The following is a 21,998-nucleotide window of genomic DNA, read 5'->3' as shown; positions in this document are numbered from 1 at the left end:
GTCCAATTACATTTGAACCCCTGAAAATGGGGGGGGGGGGGGGGGGGGGGGGCTGTGTATAAAAATGGTTGCAGTTCCTAAAATTTGTACTTGATATTTATGTTCAACCCCTTGAATTAAAGCTGAAAGTCTGCAAATCAATTTCATTTGGATTGTTTTGTTTTAATTTTATTTTGGTGGCATACAGCGCCAAAAGTATGAAGGCTGTACCTGTGTCCAAATATATATGGACCTAACTGTACATTGAACAATGTTTGCAGTGGTGTTCCTCAGAGATCACTAATAAGCCTAATTCTTTTTAATCTTCTTTTTTATAACCAGATGGACAAGTAATATTGTTAATTTTGCTGATAACACGTTCTACAGTTATATAGAATAATTAAAGCGGTTGTATACCTATTTTTAAAACTTTTACTGTAGGTAAAAAAAATATCTCCTAAACCTGTACGGTTTAGGAGATATTCCCCTCGCAATGAGCCGCTGACTGCAGTGGCGCATGCACACAGAGAATTCTCATCTGAAAGCCCGGCAAACTCCGGACCTTGCCGGAAAGAAGTCTCCCGCGCGCATGCGCAGGAGTGATAACATTGAGGCTCCGGCCACTCACAGCGCCGGAGCCACGATACCCGGAAGACAAACCGAGGGGAAATGTCAGCTCCCTTGGCGTGGACCTGGTGAGATGCCGGCGCCTCGTTCTAAGGTAAGTATCTCATAATGAGCTAGTATGCGGTGCATACTAGCTCATTATGCATTTTCCCTTACAGGTGTAGGGAATGAAAAAAAAAATTCAGCGGGTTTACTACCGCTTTAAGAATTCAGCAGAATAATTACAAATTACTTTGAAATAACGGGCGGTTAGGTGGCAGAAAACACTTTATAATTATACATGTATGGTTCTGAACCGGTGTCTTCTTTTAGTTGGACTCCCTCTTTAAGAGTGGTCTAAGAAACAAAACAGACTTACACTATTACTTGTAATTGGACATTATTAACTTTGTTTTGGGGGCATAGCTATTTGGATGCAATATTATCATACAAGCCCTACTTTTATGAGTCTTGGTGTTTTGCATTTTTGCATTTCCAGATGTTATTACAGCTTTTGAGTTTGGCTAGTGATTTATTATATTTATCATTATCTACACCACTTGTACATTTAGATTATTCACATGTCATCCACTTATTCGTTTAGATTTGCACATAGATGCAGTCTCACTATATGAGATTTTGGAATTTGTATTCACATATGTTATATATTGTAGATCTGGTTTTATTACCACCAGTAACACTATTGGGATTTGCAGGAATTTAGAGGAACTGTGCACAGATTGTAAAGTTAATTAGACCGCATCATTATCAATATCATCACTATGAAAGTTGCTAGAAGCTGTTAAAAAAAAATGTAAATGTAAACACTTACCAGTGATTGGTTAATGAGTTGGTAGTTGTCCAAAAACAGTCTTCTGTCACCTATAAAAAGAGAGAGGATATGTCATTAGATAGGTAGTCGGCGGGAGGAATTAGAGGACACACGTCCCACCCGTTGTGGCTCTATTTATGAGGTTTGTCCATTTCTCTGAAGTTTAATTGAAATTGGTAGCTTGAGCTTCAATAGCTGAGCTATATGGTTATACTCTATATAAAATGTTAATACTTATGTTATGAGCATTGTGTACCTAATTATTTCATTATTTAAATTTTTAAAATTGATATAATAAATGTATTATTTTTTTAATACCTATAATAAAGGTCCATGGTCTATTCAATCCACAGGTTTGGGTCAAGCGTGATTATTTATTAATGTTAATGTGTTCTGCCTATAATCCCATTGCTCGGCACTGTAAGCTGAGCTGCATATGTGCAGCTCAGCTTACAGTGCCGCAGGAGACGGTGAGCAGGCACTTAGGGGCATTTTATTGCAGAAGAGACACGCACTGACATGCACATTGATGTCTGCTGGCCGCCCACAATCGCTCCACAGACAGCCGGAGCGGGGATCTGTCAATATAAACAAACAGATCCCCGTTCTGCCAGGGAAGTACAGAGTGATCGTCTGTTCCTAGTGATTAGGAACAGCAATCTCTCTGTACTCCCAGTCAGTCCCCTCCCCCCCACAGTTAGAAACACCTCCCAGGAAACACAATTAACCCCTTGATCGCCCCCTAGTGTTAACCCCTTCCCTGCCAGTGTCATTTATACAGTAATCAGTGCAATTTTATAGCACTGATCGCTCTATAAATGTCACTGGTCCCAAAAAAGTGTCAAAAGTGTCTGATCTGTCCGCCGCAATGTCACAGTCCTGCTAAAAATCACAGGTCGCCGCCATAACTAGTAAAAATAAAAATTAATAAAAATGCCATAAATCTATCCCCTATTTTGTAGATGCTATAACTTTTGAGCAAACCAATCAATATACGCTTATTGTGACTTTTTTACCAAAAATATGTAGAAGAATATATATCGGCCTAAACTGATGAAGAAATTTGTTTATTTTTATTTTTGGGGGGGGGGGGATATTTATTATAGCAAAAAGTAAAAAAAAATTTTTATTTTTTTTCAAAATTGTCGGTCTTTTTTTGTTTATATCGCAAAAAATAAAAACTGCAGAGGTGATCAAATACCACCAAAAGAAAGCTCTATTTGTGGAAAAAAAAAGGACGTCAATTTTGTTTGAATACATCGTCGCATGACCGCGCAATTGTCAGTTAAAGCGACGCAGCACCATATCGCAAAAAATGGTCTGATGTTTAAGGGGGAAAATCTTCCGGGGGTGAAGTGGTTAAATATTGATTCTCTTAGTTTTAATAGGTGTTTTGTCATTTTCCAGGTTGTCAGTAAAAAAAATGTGCTCTGTCAGTAAATGTCCTATGTTTTGTCAGTAAAAAAAAAATGCAGCGGGAGGATGGCAACCCTGATTCTGGTCCTGCCCACAGGCTACACTGAATTTACAAGTTTGGTTTGCTATTGTGTGTCTTGTAGTGACATAGAGGTCATGGAATGGAACCAGGATTGCCAAATGTAAATTTACTGACAGTTTGTAAAAATCTGCGATTTTTTTTTTTTTTACAACCACAAGTAAATATCAGGGGCTGATAATTTCATGCTGTGTTGACTTTTTAAGTGTAAATCAAGCAAATGACTTTGTTATAGGTATTGTCAGTGTTTCCATATCATGTTTATACTGTTCAAATATTCACTGTGTTAGTTTTCAATAGGAGTTCTGTAATTTCTCAGGTTGCCATTAGTAAATGTGCTCTGCCAGTAAATTTTCCATGTTTTCTCAGTAAAAAATGCTGCGGGAGGTTGGCAACCCGGAATGGAACCATGATGCACGGCGGGAAAACGGGCATCCAATGCTCCCAGAAGGGTTAAATGCTGAAGATTCTTATGGTGTTATAACAGCTTTTCCATACCTCCCAACATTTTGAGATGGGAATGAGGGACACCTACTAGCAAATGTATGTAGGCATAGGACACGCCCCCTGACACACCCCCTTAACGGAGAATTAACCAAAAAAAAGGTTAATTAAATCAACAAGTGCTTTTTTTTTACCACTACTATTCCTTTATATTTGCTTTTAAAATTTACAAATGCAGCAATTTAGAAATTGGCTGAAAGATTTTAGCACTGGGAAACACTTTTTGAAAGATAAAAAGTGCATTTTATATACAGCTATATAGATCAGACCAAAATGAGGGACAAATGATGAGAAAAGAGGGACATTGCTCGAAAACAGGGACAGTCCCTCGAATTCAGGGACAGTTGGGAGCTATGGCTGTTCTATTGCAAGAACCATTTCTTTGCATTTTTTTCAGCCCGCCAATGTAGCTTTATAAGAAATTGTAAAAATAAAATGTGATCTGTAAAAAGCCTTAATGAACCCTACACTGGGAATATTGCATCGGGCATGGCTGTACCATTAAATAAATGCACAGGAGTTCACAGACCAGCTGGTTGATTATTCCTGTACGCTCATGCTTGGAATGAATATTTCAATGATACGTTCCTGTACATACTCAGACTTTTCTTGCTCTGAAAGCGGGCTGTATGTTTTTTTTTAGACCCACTGTTTTGCTTGGCCCATAGTGAGCTGGTCATGTCAGTTTTTTTTTTTTTTTTCATATAAAGTATTGACATGGGCATGTCTTGGTGCACCTTATCAGAATAGAAGGCACAAAAGCATCATAGGGACACACACTAAAAACTAGGACTGTATCGTACGCATTGAACTTCTGTGTGTGATTAGCATTGGTGTGCATTGGGGTGTGTACCCCAAAGTGCAAACAAACATTTTAAAATGTATTAAAACGTAGAGGGTGTCAGTAGTTTTATTTCTATTATTTTTTTACAGTATTTTTTATTTACAATTCTTTTAGAAGCCCCGCTATTGGTTAAATATCAGGGGTCTAAACAGACCTCTGATGTCTCACTTTTGCGACAGAGAAAAGGGCTGAGGACAGAGATTCCCCAGTCCTTTTCTCTGTGTCAGCGGCACTAAATAGTGAATGAATGGGAAGCGCTCTGTACTGAACGGCTTCCTGTTCATTCACAAACTCAAGCCTAGTAAACATAGTTTACTAGGCTTCAATTATGAATGAACACAGTGATCTCTACCAATCACTCACTGTGTTTATTCAGAAAAGGAAGCAGCCAGTAAATGACACAGGCCCAGGACTATGCAAGCTTACTGAAGGAATGGATCCCTGTTCTTGTTCATCAGAGTTATTTTGAGAATTTTGTGGACGCATCAGCTCTTTGTATGTGATTACAGTTGGTTTCGCTGTCAATAATAGGCAGATGCGTATACACCTATGACTGTGTTATATACTGTATTCTCTACTTTTTATCAAATTTTTTGTAATAAACTAATTCATCTTTTAGACTTTGGTATACACACTTTTTTTTTGTTTTTTTCCTTTATACACATTGTACCTTTAAAGTCTCCTATCCCTTATTTACTGTCTCATATATCTCAGGGATGTTGGTACCATATTATGATTAAGCTCTTTTGGAGCTGACCTCTGCCCATATCTTTGCTTCTGCTCATCAGAGTTAGTAAAATCTAATTGTGTATGTTTCTTTATACATAACAATACCTCCCAATTTTCTGAGATGGGAAAAAGGGACACTTATTAGCAAAAGTATGTAGGCATAGGACACACCCCCTGCCAGGCCCCCTTAACTGATTTCCGCCCACCAGCCATCAAATGACGGCTGGGCGGCGCAGCTCTCGTTCTGGGTGGACGTCATATGACAGCCCCCCAGAACGACCGCTCTTGCGTGCCCCCAGGGGTGCGCATTGCGCCGATCGGTGGTGTGGTGTGTCGGTCTGACACACTGCTACACCGATCTTGGTAAAGAGTCTCTGACGGAGGCTCTTTACCACGTGATCAGCCGTGTCCAATCAATCCTGAGAGTCAAATACCTGAATCCCACCACTTGAGTAGAAAGAAGAAGGGTAAAGTAACAACACATTAAATGGTTAACAGCATCAGACATGAATTAGAAAGTACAGCAACACTTTCCCATGACCTGTCTAGCTATCTGTGCCACCCACTCTCCGTTTGTTTGCTGGAAGATCCAGTTGAATCTGAAATAAAACACACAAAACAAAACAGTAATATACAAATCAGTACCTTCCTTGCAAGAAGCAAAACCCCATTTCCTGGAAAATGGAATTTTTTTTTCTCGCCATGATCTATATTTTTTTTTTTTTATGACTGAGTGCAGAAAGTTCAACCTTGTCAGGCAAACTGCTACTGCCTAGTGGCAGAAGTCATTGCAATGCAAGTCTTTTTAAGTGTAGCAATAACTCTCGGTGGAGCTGCTGGTTTAAAGCGGCTGTTACCGTCACCTTCGTTACCTCAATTTCACCGGAACCGGGTCTAGGGTACCGTTGAGTTTAATACCAGACAATGTAGGTACCGGACACTTGAGTATCTTTTCCAATGCTTTAATAAACGTAATTGAAAGAAGTAGCAGGAAAGAGGTAGAAGAAGAGTTGCAGGGAAGTTCAAATACCTTTTCTTAGTGTAGTATTAGGAATTGGAATCTTGTAGATGAATGTACTCACTTTTTGGAGTTGAATCTTTGCCCGCCTGGATAGGTTTCTCTCACTAACCTAGCAGCCAGTATGCAGCATGAACAAAAGTCTCTGCCACAGACTTGAATGGAATAGAAACCCATACGATCCTCTGCCACAGGATGTAATGGTTTATGATGAATAGCAAACACAGCACTATAACCTTAAAGCCGACCCGGCAGTACTATGCAGTAGGATTACTTTAGGATACGTCCTCCAACTGAGTCACCAGGCCCCTCTCCAGACCAGCACTCTGCATGATCCTTCCATGACGGGTCCTCCCCTGGGATCTTCTCAGTTGTCCAGCTTCTTCCCGTAGGACAGACAGCCCAGGACCATTCCCTTGCCGCTGTGGTAGGCCCCAGACAGGCTTCTGGGCCCACCCACACGCTGCAGCAACGTGGGCCTCCTGTTTGGAGGACCACGAGGTAGTACTCCTAGCACATACCTGTCGGCCAGGAGGGCCAGCAGGTGGAACGAAAAAGAACCCTAAAACATGGCGTCTGTCCCATAAATACCCTTTCCCAGAATGCAACTCGGAGGACCACCTCCACCAAGTTATCTCCGGGACAGAGGAGCACTCATACGCTTTAACGTGTTGCCTTTCCAACACCAACCCATGGTGACAACGACACCCACAGGCACAGTGTGAAACTACATGCAACTCAGCCAAGCTGGAACAGAGGCAAATCTGACTATGTATAAACAGATAACCCACTAAATTTACCTATAAGCAGTAGATTGAAAATCTACCAGCGCTACATAAGCAAGTGTTGAAAGAGTTCAAAAACCTTGACACACAGTTTCTCTATCAACTGACACTAACTAACTATTCCCCGTAGTCCTTGCATCGAAGGAAAAAAAAAAAAAAAGAATAGAAGTTTTCTTCTTAGACTGACACCAACAAAAACAGTCACCAATATCGATCACCAATAAAAACGGGGATCAGGCAAAGCTTTCCCTTGTGCATCTACTGTGGTGATGAAGTATACAATGTTATCTTTTCCCGGCCGACAGATAACTTTATCCGGATATATGTGCCTCCCATAGCTCCAATGCAACAGGCATCCGGCAAACCGATCATCCATCACCGAAGAACATCCTGGCTTCCTAAAGGGCTTTGGTTCTTTCAAATAGTCCCAAACGTCTTCACTATACCAGCTCTCACTGTTCCCTTCAAACCCTTGCATATTCTGTGGCCACTCGCTTATTTAACAGCCGTTGAGATCGAGCAAGCCTTGGCAAAGAACGGAAACTTCCCAAACCAGAAGGCGCACATGAAACCGGGGATTTGTGCACCATGGCAAAGAGAGATGATTTGTTTGATCCGGACGGACTGGTATTTTTAGACAAAGTCCCGCTAGTAATTGTAGGGGCTTCCACCTGAGGTGATGTGCTCCCTGAGTTCACGGCTGCCCAGTCAGACAAGTTAAATGTTGCAGCAACATCATCACTATTCGCCCACAGCATCTCCTGGGACATAGTTTCAAAGAGATCATCATCTCCTGAAAGGTTTGAGAGGGAGTCTATTTCCAAGTCCCGCAACTCCTCCGCAGGCGTATATCGGCAAACAGTCCCCCCATGCACAATGTCCCCTGAGATCTCACCCATTCCTGACGTGAACTCCTTCGGTGGATCTGGTTCAGGCAATCTCTGAGGTAAACCTCGACCGCGGCCACGGGAGGCCTTCACATACCCAACCTTCTTTTGAGTAGGAACAACAAGGTCGGTAATGGTAGAAGTGATGGTAGTAGCAATATCCACTGTCGGTTCCTCAATGGTAGTTACAACACCATCTCTAGCAGGAACACTTGGCGTAGCAGACTTTGAGAGTGTAGGCCTGATTGCAGGATTGAATACAACAGTCTCTTCCGTGGCGATGCCTGTGGCCTAATCCATCCGGTAGGCCCGGGGCGACACGGTGGGTTGTTCCACTTTGGAAAGATACTCACCGCAGTGCAGGCATCGAACAAACGGCCGAGGACTTGCGACCAGTCCCTCGCATCCGTTACACAGAATGCCCAGAGCCTCTGAGTCTCCCGTTGTATACAGGATGAAACGCCCATGCGGTTGTAAGCGAATCCCTGTGTCCATCAGCAACGTTCCAGGCAGTCTGATACTCGTAGTGGTGCCTCCAAAGAACATTCTGGGCCCCATAGCAGACTGCATTCCTGGCATTCGGAACATGGCGACGACTCAGCAGGACCTTCCTTCTCTGCGTTTAGCCAGACCACGCGGTGTCTCACTCAGCACGTAGTTTGGACAACTCCTCCCACTGGCTCCTCTGGTCACACAACTCCCGGGCTTTCTTGACTCCGCCCACAGCCGACGCGCCAGTACCTTAACCCGTAACCGATCATGTTGTTGAACACAAACAAAAAAATGGCAAAGTCCAAAACCCACTATTGCATTAATTCCTTGGCAAAAAGTTCCTTTTGTTGCTATAGGTAACCGTAAATCCCAGACGAGCCCTCACATGTAGCACTAACCCCCAAAGGAGCTGCTGATATTTTTATTTGAGCTTACCGTTACCATCTTAACAGTGTTCATCATAGGTGTCCCTTAGCAGTTGCTCAATTGAAAACACTGGCTCCAACACTTAGTCCTTTTTATTAAAAAAACAAAATATGCAATAGCAAGGTAGAGGGTGAAAAGGATTCAGGTAGCTTGGATCTTGCGGTTAGAGGTAATTTCTATATCCAGCGAATAGCACTTCCACAGCTGGATTTAGCATAGGTCTCTATCACCAACCTAGCAGCCGATGTGATGCTTGAACTGATTGCTGTGCTTGATCCCAGATGCATCTCCGACTGAGTTCCCAGGCTCTTCTCAAGATACCAGCCTTATGCTCGGTCCTCTCCTGAAGAGTCCTCCCCTGGTCACTACAATCCCTTGCTTCTTCCCGCAGGTCAGACAGCAAAGAGACCAACCTATGGACCAGTAGGCCACTAAAACTCTGAGCCTTCTTCTAGTAGCTAGGCCTTGGGTCCGCCAACCTCAAGGCAGAATTTTAAGGAACAGCAATTCCCCAGGCCAGAAGGGCCATGAGGTCAGGAAGCGCCAACCTTAACCATATGGTGTCTGTCCCTTAAATACCTCTACCCAGAATGCACGGTGGATGAAACACTCCCACTGAACTGTTTCTGAGCAAAGAGTGTTCAATATGTCCAACCAGACTGTATTTACAATATCCACCAATGGTAATAGCACCACCCATGGTCGGATGGAAATCTGCACAGTCCAGCTAAACTGGTACAGAAACCAATAAATTTAGGTAATAATAAGCTGAGCCAAACTGTAGCTTCAACTAACTTAGATTTCAAAAGAATAGCGTCTGCTCTTCAGGAGCAGGGCGCTACATATACAAAAAAAAAAATGGTTTAACCCACAAGTGCTTTTTTTTACCACTACTATTCCTTTATACTGACCTTCGAAATTTACAAATGCAGCAATTTAGAAATTGGATGAAAGGTTTAGCACTGGGAAACACTTATTGAAAGATAAATAGTGCATTTTATATAGAACTATATAGATCAGACCAAAATGAGGGACAAATGAGGGGGAAAGAGCGACTTTGTTCCAAATCAGGGACAGTCCCTCGAAATCAGAGACAGTTGGGCACTATGCATAACACATACACATATTTCTAGAATGACTTTCACAGTGAAAAGTCTATCTACGGTGGAATGTGAATGAATCATCAGAGAAATATCAGTCCCACAACCCCCGGTTATAGAAGGTCTACCCGGAAAGCAGAGCATTTGATTTTTTATATGAAGCTAGGTTTGAGTCATTTAAATTCTACAGTGATCATATCGTTTGACATGAGAATGTCCGACATTTTATTTAATTTATTTTTTTTTCTATTTAATATCGTGTAGCTGGCCAAACAATAAAACCATTGTGTGTTGTGTAATAGCAGGTTCCTGCTTTGCGACTGAAGGCAAAGGAACGTTTTGCTCTTTTTATGGTTTTGGATTAAAGTCCAAGTTTCTATGGATCATATAATCCCATTTAAACCATCACGTTGAGTAAACACCAAGCAATAAAATACGTGCTGCTACACACGTTAGCATACAAAGCATGCTGCAATGTGCTGGGGCCCCATTCATTTTAAATGATATTCCAATGGATCTACAAAGAGCGCCTGCATTGCAGCACACCACAATGCACAACGTGCACAAAGCTACTTCTCTTTACCACAGGGCAGGGGTGTCAAACTCAATTTCATCACTGGCCACATTAGCAATATAGTTGCCCTCAAAGGGCAACTAGATGTCCAGAGCAACCCAACCCCCCTAACATCAGTGGTCAAGAGTCCCCCCCACCATTAGAAGTTGAGTCCCCAACCCTCCCTTACATTACAATGCACGCCACCCCTATCTTTTGCTGCTGATTGGAAGAAGCTGGGGGTGGAGCTGGGAAGCAGAAAGTGTAGGGTCTGGAGGAGAACCAGAGGAGAGGTGGAGTCAGCTGAATGCTGAGACCAGGGGAGGCGGAGACGAGGGGGTGTTGCGGCTGCACGGAGAGGTGAAGGATATTTAGGAGTTTTGTCCTCCTCTCTGCTGCCGACTGTTGAGACAAGATGGGGGGCGGATACGAGGGGGTGTTGCGGCTCCACAGAGAGGTGAAGGATCTGTAGGAGGAGTTTTGTCCTCCTCTCTGCTGCCGACTGTTGAGACAGAATGGAGGCGGAGACGAGAGTGTGTTGTAGCTGCACAGAGGTGAAGGATCTGTAGGAGGGGTTCTGTCCTCCTCTCTGCTGCCGACTGTTGAGACAAGATGGGGGGCGGAGAAGAGGGGTAGTTGCAGCTGCACAGAAGTGAAGGATCTGTAGGAGGAGTTCTGTCCTCCTCTCTGTTGCCGACTGTTGAGACAGGATGGGGCAGAGACAAGGGGGTAATGCAGCTGCACAGAGGTGAAGGATCTGTAGGAGGAGCTCTGTCCTCCTCTCTGCTGCTGACTGCTGAGACAAGATGGGGGGCGGAGACGAGGGGGTGTTGCATCTGCACAGAAGTGAAGGATCTGTAGAAGGAGCTCTGTCCTCCTCTCTGCTGCCAACTGCTGAGACAGAGTGGGGGCAGAGATGAGAGGAGTATAACAACTGCAGGAGAGAGGCAAGGGCAAAATGAAATGGCCTGGTGGGCCCACGGCCTTGTGTTTGACACATGTGCCATAGGGGCTCATTCACACTAGTGGTGCTCTCTAAAAGGAGATCCTCCTTCAGAGCATTTTTCAGAGAGCATTTGAAAGGTGGTGAGGAAGCGTTATATTTGCCTATTGCTTTAACCCCATGAAGCCTACACTGGCATGCCACAACTGCATACATTGCAGTCACCTTAATAAATCGTGTTCGGTGGGAGCTACGCCCATTGCAAGCGACAGGGGGTATAATTACTGCCACAACCACGAAGAAAAGCATCACAGAAGCGGGCATGTGCACACACCCAGCCACTGCAGGGAGGTAAAAGCACAGCTCAACCGCAGGGTTTTTCTAATACCCATTCGGTAGTGTAAGCGAGCCTTAGAAATGTTACTGTAAAAGCATCTCAGAAGCAGCCTGATTTAACTTCATTAGTGATTCAAATGAAAATCAAAGCCATTTGAAAGCATACTACACATGACTTGCTTCCACCTATCACATTTCAGTGCAGCTGCTACAAGCAATCCTATGTTATTGCTGTCAGTGTAGCTGCTGGAGAGACTCTGCTTACTTCCTGCCCAGCTGACTACACAAGAAAGGGAGAGGAATTCTTTCGGATGGGGTCACAAATAATAATATGAGCTCACAGACAGCAATAAGGACCTGCCAGAGGCTATAAGCCTTTCTTATTCAAAATGTTAAAAAAGTTAGGGTATTTTTCTATTTGGTTCTACACTGTATACGTACTCTATATAAAACTCTATGTTTCACCACACATTTTCACTTCCTCAGAATTCAGAATAAAGGAAAAGCTGAGTCAGCTTTCTGTGTCTGTTTTTTTATTGTGACACTGGCAGAGGGGCTAAATCCTTCCCAGACTCTCTGATGTGCTGCACTTTGCTGACCTACTGCCGGCAGTTGATAGACACACAATTCATGCAAACCTGATAGCTTTTTAAAAATTCACATCATATCATGGAGCATGTGCATTCTCCTGACAGACCTGCAGCTTTGTCAGTGTATTTTCCTTGAGTCTAGGTTCACACTGATGCGATGCAGGAAACGCAGTGAATCCTGGGCGGTTCCTGCTCCGCATTGAAATTGCACAGTGTCCATGCAATCTGCTGCGGGTATCAATGTTAGACTAAGGACACCCCGAAATGGATCACAAAACACATCGTTAATGCAGTGCGCAAAAAAAAAGGGTCCTGCGTCATTTTGGTGTGGATGCGATGCGATTTGAGCCATATAAAATGTATTATATGCGGTGTCTGCAACGCACAAGTGTGAACCCAGGCTCAAAGGCTGATCCATTCTGCAGTAAGATGTATCTCACATAGATGCAGATTTAAAAGTTAAAAGAGAATTATGGCCATACTTCTCTGGCTCACAGGAGTGCACTTAAGAGGAGATCCAGCCCAACGACCCCCCCACCCCCCCCCCCCCCCGCACGAAAAATGAAAGGTCAGCAGCTACAAATATTGTAGCTGCTGACTTTTATTTTTAGAACACTTACTAGAGCTGCATGATTCTGGCCAAAATGAGAATCACAATTTTTTTTGCTTAGATTAAAGATCACGATTCTCACGGCGTAACATCATCTTTCACATTATACAAAAAAAAAAAAATCAGACTAACTTTACAGTCTAGTTTTTGTTTTAATTCATCAAAGTGTATTTTTTTCCCAAAAATTGTATTTGAAAGACTGCTGCGCAAATACAATGTGACATAAAATATTGCAACAACCACCATTTTATTTTCTAGGGTCTCTGCTAAAAAAAATACACCTACAGTCTCTCACAAAAAAGTGAGTACACCCCTCACATTTTTGTAAATATTTTATTATATCTTTTCATGCGACAACACTGAAGAAATGACACTTTGCTACAATGTAAAGTAGTGAGTGTACAGCTTGTATAACAGTGCAAATTTGCTGTCCCCTCAAACTAACTCAACACACAGCCATTAATGTCTAAACCGCTGGCAACAAAAATGAGTACACCCCTAAGTGAAAATGTCTGAATTGGGCCCAAAGTGTCAATATTTTGTGTGGCCACCATTATTTTCCAGCACTGCCTTAACCCTCTTGGGCATGGAGTTCACCAGAGCTTCACAGGTTGCCACTGGAGTCCTCTTCCAATAAAATAAGTTTATCTTGGTCTCATCAGATCACAGGACATGGTTCCAGTAATCCATGTCCTTAGTCTGCTTGTGTTCAGCAAACTGTTTGATTGCTTTCTTTTGCATCATCTTTAGAAGAGACTTCCTTCTGGGATGACAGCCATGCAGACCAATTTGATGCAGTGTGCCGTGTATGGTCTGAGCACTGACAGGCTGACCCCCCCACCCCTTCAACCTCTGCATCAATGCTGGCAGCATTCATACGTCTATTTCCCAAGGACAACCCCTGGATATGACGCTGAGCATGTGCACTCAACTTCTTTCATTGACCATGGTGAGGCCTGTTCTGAATGGAACCTGTCCTGTTAAGCCTCTGTATGGTCTTGGCTACCATGCTGCAGCTCAGTTTCAGGGTCTTGGCAATCTTCTTATAGCCTAGGCCATCTTTATGTAGAGCAACAATTCTTTTTTTCAGATCCTCAGAGAGTTCTTTGCCATGAGGTGCCATGTTGAACTTCCAGTGACCAGTAGGAGAGAGTGAGAGCGATAACACCAAATTTAACACACCTGCTCCCCATTCACACCTGAGACCTTGTAACACTAACGAGTCACATGACACCGGTGAGGGAAAATGGCTAATTGGGCCCAATTCGGACATTTTCACTTAGGGGTGTACTCACTTTTGTTGCCAGCGGTTTAGACATTAATGGCTGTGTGTTGAGTTATTTTGAGGGGACAGCAAATTTACACTGTTATACAAGTTGTACACTCTCTACTTTACATTGTAGCAAAGTGTCATTTCTTCAGTGTTGTCACATGAAAAGATATAATAAAATATTTACAAAAATGTGAGGGGTGTACTCACTTTTGTGAGATACTGTATATAATGTTTGGGGGTTCTAAGAAAAAATAATGATTTTAACTTGAAACCAACAAGTGTCAGAAAAAGGTTTAGTCTTTAAGTGGTTAAACTTCCCTCATTTACAGACCGAATTTCATTCCTTTGATCTAAAGAACAAAACGTTACAATGTTTATAGTTGGCTCAGGACAGAGGAATGTTGTGATACTTGGCAGACTGCCTGGTTTTATTATTTATTTATTTTTTTGACAGCTGTCGGCTTGTGCAGAGAATTCTCTGCATAGAAAGAATCAGGAAAATGCTTTGTTAGGATTGCAAAGGTAAAAAAAAAAACCCAATCTCGATTCTTAATGATTAATCGTGGAGCTCTAACACTTACCTGTCCAAGGAGCCCGCGATGTTGGCATCCCAGCTGATCTTTGGGTGCAGCCACCGCCATTCCTCGTAAGACCCCTTTTACACTGGGTCGTTTTGCAGGCGCTATTGCGCTAAAAATAGCGCCTGCAAACTGACCTGAAATAGCCGCTGATGTGTCTCCAGTGTATAAGCCCCGAGGGCTTTCACACTGGAGCAGTGCGCTAGCAGGACGGTAAAAAAAGTCCTGCTAGCAGCATCTTTGGAGCGGTGAAGGAGCGGTGTGTCCACCGCTTCTGCCCATTGAATTCAATGGGGCACTGCAGCTATACCGCCGGCAAAGCACCTCTGCAGAGGTGCTATGCAGTGGTTTTTAACCCTATACCCGGGTTGGATTTGCGGCTCTATTTTAACCCGAATAGTGTCGCAAATCCAACAGTAAAGCGCCACTAAAAATAGCAGCACTTTACCGCGAGGCACCTCCCGCCCCAGTGTGAAAGGGGCCTAAGGGAACCCAGCAGTGAAGTCTTTCGGCTTCACAGCCGGTTCCCTACTGCGCATGCGAGAAGTGCGCTGTGCTTTCTAACTGGCCCGGCGGCAGAAGAAGGAGGAGGGGCGTCATCTCCGGAAGTGGGGTATGGGTACTTGTCAAAAACAGGAGGAGACGGATAAGAGGAAGTTCTTTTAAAGGAAACTCCGGTTTACATTTGCTCTGCTGTGACCCAAGAATCAGTTGACAGCGGGCTAAAGTTGACTGACGTCACAAAGCCACTCCAGGCTCTGGAAGGATCCCAACGAAATTTGCGGCATCCACACAGTTAGCTCAGCCTCTCAGAACACAGCTAAGAGCCTGAGCCAGCAGTCCCCTCCCCAGCCCGGCACTCCAGTGAGCGATGGAGGGGCAGATCAGAGAGTGGTGACTGACAGCCACTCTCTGCTCCAGGAAGACGGAAACTGAGCGATCAGTGGTCATATGGTCGCTCAGTTCTCAGGCTTAGAGCCGGCAGGGGGACAGCTGCAGCATGAAGGTGAGTATGAGTGTTTGTTTTTTTCTATTCCCATACTTCTTCTTTAATGGAAAGAAATCACTGTTGATCATAGCAGACATTCAGTTGTTTGCTCATTTTCTGACATACAAAGGAAAATAATATCACAGTTACAAGATGCAACTTAAAGCTGGCCATAGATGGATTGAATTTTGGCCGGTTAAGCAGAAACCGGACAAAATTTGATCATTCTATGGGCAGGCTAGTTGTACTGAAGTCGATGCATCAATCAGCGTGTCAGAAATTTTGCATGCAATTACTGCTGGCAGCTATAGCCACTAGCAGTAATAACCATGTTCTGCCGACTGGGAAGGCTCCCTGCTGGTGGAACATAATAGTGCTGCAGGAAGGATTCCCCCATCAGAAGTGAATGTGTTGATAGGGGAATCAAGCGGTTTTCATAAAATTGCATCGTCTATGGCAGTGGTCTCCAAATTGGGGCCCAGGGGCCAGGTGCTATTTTATTAACGGACACCATAAATAGAGCTTTCTTTTGGTGTTTTTCTTTTTTTGATCACCTCTGCAGTTTTCATTTTTTTGCGCCATAAACAAAAAAATAGCGACAATTTTGAAAAAAACACATTATTTTTTACTTATTGCTATAATAAATATCCCCCAAAAATATTTAAAAAAACATTTTTTTTCCTTAGTTTAGGCCGATACGTATTCTTCTACATATTTTTGGTTAAAAAAAAAAATCGCAATAAGAGTTTATTGATTGGTTTGCGCAAAACTTAGTGTCTACAAAATAGGGGATAGTTTTATGGCATTTTTATTGATATTTTTTTTTTTTACTAGTAATGGCAGCGATCAGCGATTTTTATAGTGACTGCGACATTATGGCGGACACATCAGACAATTTTGACACATTTTTGGGACCATTGGCATTAATACAGCGATCAATGCTAAAAAATTGCTTTGATTACTGTAAAAATGTCACTGGCAGTGAAGGGGTTAACCACTAGGTGGTGCTGTAGGGGTTAAGTGTGTCCTAGGGAGTGTTTCTAACTGTGGTGGGGAGGGGCTGTGTGTGACACGACACTGATCGCAGCTCCCGATCACAGGGAGCAGAGATCAGTGACAGTGCCACTAGGCAGAACAGGGAGATGCTTGTTTACATTAGCATCTCCCCATTCCTGCTCACAGTGAGATGATCACGGGTATCCCCGCGGACATCGAGTCCGCGGGACCCGCGATCGCGGTCAAGGAGCTCCCGGCAGGTGTGCACGTACCCACGACCCGGCTCTTAAAGGGCAACATACAGGTACATTAATCTGCCTGTACGTGCCCTTCTGCCGCAATATGACAGGCAGGGATGACATAGCTCACTGCCTCTGCGGTGCATACATTTCCCCAATCCAGCATGTTAAGCTGTGGGCACATCCAGGGGCAGACTGAGCCCCTGGATTTGCCCACAACCCCCTGACCTCTGGCCCTTGGTCTCGAGTGCCCGAGTGCCCGAATGGTCAGTGCGTAAGCCCGATCTTGGTCCAACACTGTGCTCGATTGCAGCAGCGTTACTTATTCTCTCCCTCCTCACAGGAGCAGCGGGAGACATTGGCTTCTGCTGCTGTCAATCAAATCACATGTCAGGAGATTGTGAGCGGCTCTCAATGGAGCCGGTTCACACAGCTCCAGGATGGCTGCGGAGCGAATTGTACAGGAGTCCTGTGTGTCTTCTGGTCCGTTTCAGGTCCAAATTCAGCCAAAAATTCAGATCGAAATCGGACCTGAAACGGTGAACAAGGACACACCGGACCCCTGCTCCGCACGGCAGTGTGAACCCACCCTTAAAGTAGCAGGATCCAATTTTTTTTTTTTTTAGGGTTACAAACACTTTAAGTCAACCCTAACTGTATTAGGGGATAGCAGAGGATCTATGACACTAGACATTTGTGGGGCAGTGGCGGTGCGTCCATAAAGGGCACAGGAGCGCCGCCCCCTCTCTCCTGTCACCTCTCTCTCACCATAGATAGATTCATGTATTGCAGGAATCTATATATGGTTGCCGCTGCCGCCCCCTATTCAGGTGTTCGGACCCTTATCGGACTCCTGAATTACAGTGGCGGGGTATTTTTTGGGAGCGCTTTATTCGAGCCGTGGGCTCTAATAGGCGTCCTGATTAGAGCCATAGACTCTAATAGGCTTCCAAAATGGTAAACAGCGGACGCAATGCTGTGCATTAGCTGTTTACTCAGTCTTATGTTAGGAAAGCGAATAAATCGCTTTCCTAACACTGACCCGCCTCTCTGCCATCAGGTGCTCGGGTCTGGTTACCTGTCACCTGATTGGCTGAAACAACAGGCGCTGTGATTGGACGCCTAATAGAGAGGACCGGAGACATTGAGGAGCGTGGACGACGCCACCATTACCCGCTGCGGGACAGGTAAGTCCCGACTCCCGGGAGATGCACACTGGCAGCATTTGATGGGGTACAGTAGCATCAATTGATGGGCACACTGGCAGCAATGGATGGGGCACATTAGCGGCAATTGATGGGCACAGTGGCAGCAATTGATAGGCACACTGGCAGCAATAGATGGGGCACACTGGCAGCAATTGATGGGCACAGTGGCAGCAATTGATGGGTACAGTAGCTGCATTTGATGGCACAGTGGCAGCAATTTATGGGTACAGTGGCTGCGTTTGATGGCACAGTGGCTGTGTTTGATGGGCACAGTAACTGCGTTTGATGGGCACCGTAGCTGCGTTTGATGGGCACAGTAGCTGCAATTGATGGGGTTTTTTTTTTCAGTTTGTTTGTGCCCCCCCAAAAATTTTGAGCACTAGCCGCCACTATTGTGGGGGTATTATATAAAGCCCCATACACTTGGGCCGAATGTCAGGAGTAGGGTGGGATAAGGTGGCAACCCTAGTCAGGAGACATTGGCCAGCTCGAAAAAAAAACCTGACATTCGCCCCATGTGCATGTCTGTCTGTCCGACAGAAGCTGTTCATTTGGCCGACTTCTGTTGGACAAGCATGCTGGAAAACCAGCATCCAACCGACTCCCGATCGGTGCTCTCAGTCAATGGCAGAGAGCACTGATTGGAGGGTTCTGGCGGGGGGGTTGGGAATCCCCCTGTCAAAATATAACTTTGTAAAGTTAGTACAGCGGCTCCAACCTTTCATTCAACCAGCTGGGTTAACTCTCCACATAATATTGCCAAAACTGCAGACCAATACTAGTTGAAGGCACAATCTTTACTTTTTACAGCACTGGTACCTAACCTCCTTATCTCACTTGGGACATATCCAGGCTGTTGTACACACACACACACACACAATATATATATATATATATATATATATATATATATATATATATATATATATATATATATATATATATAACACATATGAATTACACAGGTTCTGAGACTAATTTAATGCAGATAAGGCACCAAGTGAGTTTAGTTTATCGCCTTAATCAGCCACAGAACCTGTGTAATTTATATATGTTCGGTTTTAAAAGGATAAGGTGGCAACCATAACACACACACACATACGCACACACATATTGTCTGTTTAGAAAATATATTATTCAAGGAATGCAATAAAATTTGCATCAGCAAACCACATGAAGAAAAAAAAACAAAACATACACATGCAATGAATCTAAAGAACCGTGCAATAAGCTACATACCACAGCGCGCACATGAACTGGCGGAAAGACAATATACAATGACTAAAAGCACACTCCCTTTTCCAAAGACAAGGAAATGAATAATACTGTTCTGCACCTGAACATACCTCTGTGTTATCTGGAAGTGAGATGAACTCCTTTCACTTACCTAGTTTGTAGAGATCTTGCTGCCTGATGCGTTGTATGCTGTCCGGTACAAATTCTCTATCTTAAATACTTTATGGTCCGCAGTGATAAAATAGAGGGAGGGATCTCCTGCTGTGGTTACTTTGGTATAAAAGGGGGTTTCCCATTTGAAGTAATCTGTCCCTTTGTGTTGTGGGCGTTTGTATTTTCAAAGATTTTAGAACCTTTTCTACAAAGATTGCATCATTTTTTTTTTTTGTCTTCAGTTTGACGTGAAATATGTTTCAATTAAAGCAATAATAAACTCAAAAGCAAACATTTATTATATTGCAGCTTACTAATTCTTGGATGTGATGGCTCCATTCATTTTCTTTTTTAGGCTTTATTTCTTCCGGTGGCGGCTGGGGGTCAGGTTGGGTCAGTCGATGCACTTACCTCAACCACGGGCGGCTTCCCCATCTCTCCTCCGTGGGCATCACGAGTGGGCGTCTCCTTCCCCTGCTCGGCGGTTTCCGTCTCCTTGCCCTCTCCTCGGTGGACGCTTCTCCTTTCGGCCAATCGAGAAACGTGTCTCACACCCGCGCTTCCTGATTGGAGGAGAGGTGATTCAGTGTTAGAATAGCGAATATTCATTCGCTATCCTAACACACCTGGGTGGGCTCCAAGTCCGGAGTCCACCCTATTTTGAAGCCTATTAGAGCCTCTGGCTCTAATCAGGTGCTTAAAAAGAAAAAGCCGCCGCAATTTATGCGCCCGGCGTCCTGAAAGGGGCCGGACGCATGAATAGGGGGTGGTGGCGGCGATGGAAAGGGGAGGCGGTGCCCCATCCCCTCTAATGGACGGGCCACGCCTGCTTTCTTCCATTTTCATCTGGTGACTTAGGCCCCTTTCACACAATCAGACCGTTCAGGTCCGCCTGTCAGTTTTGACGGCGGACCTGAACGGGCGCTCCATGTTAGCCTATGGAGCGACGGATGTCAGACATGTGTGCTGACATCTGACCCGGTCCGATCCGCTAAAAGCAGACGGATGCCTCTATGTTCGGATCCATCGCTGGCGGATCGGATCAGGTGAGATCTGATGAAAACGGACATGCTGTCCATTTTCCTCCGATCTCTCCATAGGCAGCAGCGGCTCTTGACAAGCCCCTCCCCGCTCAGTGAGCAGAGAGGAACCTGTCATCCTCCGGCTCAGCGGAGATCAACGGAGAGATCTCCCGCTGTGCCGGCGGACCGAGGCGGGCTCCGTGGAAGCAGAGTCCACCTCCTGTGAAAGGGGCCTAAGCCAGTAGGTCTGCTATTTTTCAGAAGCTCAAGCTCTCCAGCAGAATGTATCAGTTTTTATGAATGAGGAAAACCACTTAGCACTTGCAGGGGTGATTAAAATGATCAGCCTTTATTTATTCATTTAAAACCCTTTATTCCAAAAGGAAAAGAAAAGAAGTTTTTCAGGTGGACCTGATCGGACCTTGCAGTCTCCTCCTATGGCGCTGCGGATGTCTGCTGACAACCACTGCTATCCGATCCTATCCACCAAAAACAGAAAAATGGTGGTCCTATTTTCCATCCTTCTGGCGGATTGGATTGATATGAACAGGCGGTCCGTTTCCACCTGATTTTCCCATAGAAGAGAGCGGGACACAGACCTGTCATCCACCAGCTCAGTGGGGATCAGCGGAGCGCTCCCCTGCTTTGCGAGCGGAATCCGCTGCAAGGAGGCGCCATGTGAAAGAGGCCTATGCTGAAGTTTGGCTTCAATTTATTAGTGCAGCTAAATTTGCTAATATATTTAAAGCGGTTCTAAAGGCTCAAGGTTTTTTACCTTTATGCATTCTATGCGTGAAGGTAAAAAACCTTCGTTATGCAGCAGCCCGCTCGGGTGCCCTCATAGCAAGCTGTTTGCTCTGGGGGCACTCAGCAGGAGGGATGACTTAGGAGCGCCGTCAAGGAACCCGAGAAGATGAGGACTCACTGTGGAACCTAAGCAGTTAATCCTACGCATTGTGTAAAAATGGCTGTTTGGTCCTGTTTTCTCTGATCATCCCCTTTTTCCACAGTCCCCAATCCATCTGCTGATAGTATAGAGCCTTGGGGGTACTCTGCACATGCTCAGTTTGGTGTGTACTGTATTGCTAGAGAGGTGCATGTGATCAGTACAGGGCCATTCAGCACTGTCCAGATAGAAAGTCACGGGTCCTGCATCCTCATGTCAGAGGAGAATGAAAACTCCTCCAACAAGCTTTAACTAGAGCTCGGCCGGACACTGAAAGAAGTCATAATACTGCTATATACTGCTGATGAGAAAAGATATTTGGCAGTTTATATTTACTAAAAAAATAATTTCCATGTTGTGTGTACTGTGGGAGACCAGATATAGTGAATGCAGGGTCCTGGGTTTACTAAAACTTTAATATCACTTTAACGCTACCCATACCCATAAGGCTGACAATACTGCTGTCTGCTGTGCCTCCTGTTCTCCTTCATCCAGATTTGTGTCTCACGAATACAGGTGATGCGCTATTGGCCAGATCACCAGGTGAAAACAGAGGGGAAAAGACCAAAGAAAAGAAAACTAATGCAGCCACCACATCTAATGATTAGTGAGCTGCAATATATTACATCT

General features: G+C 44.4%; 2 protein-coding genes across 5 annotated transcripts in view; one reads left to right on the top strand and one right to left on the bottom strand.

The window, feature by feature from the left end:
* Window positions 1-19,720, bottom strand: part of LOC141111118 (interleukin-18-like) — a 91,459-nt gene extending 71,739 nt beyond the window's left edge. The window contains exons 1-2 of one of the 3 annotated variants that reach the window (XM_073603148.1): window positions 19,399-19,720; window positions 1,418-1,467 (exon numbers count right to left, since the gene is read on the bottom strand). The gene's annotated coding sequence lies outside the window, so the exon portion shown is untranslated. Of the gene's footprint in view, window positions 1-1,417; window positions 1,468-19,250; window positions 19,303-19,398 lie in introns of those variants that run through there. The other 2 variants (XM_073603150.1, XM_073603147.1) reach the window with 2 other exon arrangements.
* Window positions 1-21,998, top strand: part of TEX12 (testis expressed 12) — a 220,867-nt gene that overhangs the window by 68,406 nt on the left and 130,463 nt on the right. The gene's annotated exons all lie outside the window — the stretch shown is intronic.

Source organism: Aquarana catesbeiana, linkage group LG10, assembly GCF_042186555.1.
Source record: "Aquarana catesbeiana isolate 2022-GZ linkage group LG10, ASM4218655v1, whole genome shotgun sequence".
Classification (NCBI taxonomy): domain Eukaryota; kingdom Metazoa; phylum Chordata; class Amphibia; order Anura; family Ranidae; genus Aquarana; species Aquarana catesbeiana.
This window is presented reverse-complemented; position numbering and strand designations above follow the sequence as displayed.